Source organism: Hipposideros armiger, unplaced genomic scaffold (genome assembly GCF_001890085.2).
Source record: "Hipposideros armiger isolate ML-2016 unplaced genomic scaffold, ASM189008v1 scaffold_17, whole genome shotgun sequence".
Lineage (NCBI taxonomy): Eukaryota > Metazoa > Chordata > Mammalia > Chiroptera > Hipposideridae > Hipposideros > Hipposideros armiger.
The window spans coordinates 6,084,302-6,085,974 of record NW_017731367.1 but is presented as its reverse complement, the minus strand read 5'-3'; positions in this window follow the sequence as shown (position 1 = coordinate 6,085,974).

The window sequence follows — 1,673 nt, the reverse complement described above, 5'->3', positions numbered from 1 at the left end:
TGGCATCTGGCCAGGGCAGCCATAGTGGACAAGGCGCCCTGGCCAGGATGTCCACAGCCTCCCTGCTGATGAGGGAGTTAATAGATTATAGGTCCTTCTCATTGTGCAAGTAGCCTATTCTTCATCTTTGGTCTCTCTCTTCCCAAAAGTAGCACTTTCCTTCTTTTGTTGAATTAGCTAGAACTTCTATGAAATGTTTAAAAAGACCAAATAGTAGATGTGCCTGTTTTGTTTCTGCCTTTCGTGGGAACACGCTGGCATTTCAGGTTCTCTGTGGTTCGGGATATTGCTAAGTGGCAGCTGTCTCTCAGCATGACGAGCACTTCTCCCCTGCCTGAGGTCCTCCCTTTGACCATGACCTCCTCCTCTCGGAGCCGTGTGTCGGCTGTATCTCCTGGAAACTTAATATACAGAGCTGTCCAAGACTAGCATGGCTTTCCATCCTGTCTGGTAACCTGTTTGTTTCTCCTGTTTGGATGCAGGTAGAATTTTCTCTTTTCTTGGAAACTTCATTTTCAATCGGACGTAGCTAGGCCTGGATACTCTTCACATAATTTTGCCTGGTACTCAAGGAAGGAGTCCTTTGATGGGCAGATACAAATCTGCCTTCAGCCAGGAGGGTTTTCTTCATGTGGATCTTTCATTATGGTCCGCTTTATTGCTGTGGTGTCTTTTTCAATAAGAGCTATTATCCGCAGGCTTCGATGTCAGCCTCCCCTAAAAGCCCTAAAGCCGTTTTCTTCATTATTGACTCGGAACGCTGTGTTCCTAATTTTCTGTACTGTGGCGTCTCTGGCTCAGTCTGTGACTCTGGCTGCTTGTCACTCGCGGTACAGAGGAGGTGCAGTCCGAAAGTTGCTCCTCTCCCCACACGGAGCTCGTGTTCCTCTTGTCTGTGTCGCAACCTTTTCAAAAGCCACGTCTTGTCTGTTTGTTGGTTTGTGAATGAGACAAGGTCTAACCAGACCTGCTGTTCTCCAAAGAGTAATGTGGTTGGATTATCCATGGGTCCCTGTCTTCAGGGGACCCAGTACTGTCACCTGCCACTGCGTGGCCTCGAGCAAGACACCTACCTGTTTTCGCATCCGTAGGACGGAACCCAGAAGGTATTCTACATGCAGTGTGAAGGGGCCACGAGGGTTATGTGAAATGCTGTGTGTCAGGCCCTTGGCATAGTGTCTGTGATTCGGGATATTGATAAGTGGCAGCTGTCAATCATCAACCAGCACCCAACGGGCCAGCATCTGGACAGTTTCCTTGAGCACATGGAAGCTGTGGGGCACATTCTGCCCTCTGGGGACGCCCCCTTCAGTGACGGCACCGCTGCCGGGCCCTCCAGACCTTCCCTCCCTGCCCGGTCCCCGAGGCTGGGACCCCTTGCCCTCTGACCTCCTCAGGCGGGGAGGTTCATGCCCCCTGCCGCAAGTCGTGTGGTTCCTCTGGTTCCAGTAGCCCTCTCCTCCAGGCCAGGCCCAGGGTGATGAGAGCTCCTCCCGCCCCTACCTGGCAGCCCCCAGGGCTGCACAGCTTTTGTTTCCCTAACCCTGACCTCAGCCTCTCGTGCTGTGCCTTCATCAGACACTCTCCTGGTTTGACTGGGTGTCTGCTTCCTGCCGGGACCCCAAGGCAGACACCTTCCTAGGTCCTCCTTTCACCCTGGCATCTCAGCTTCC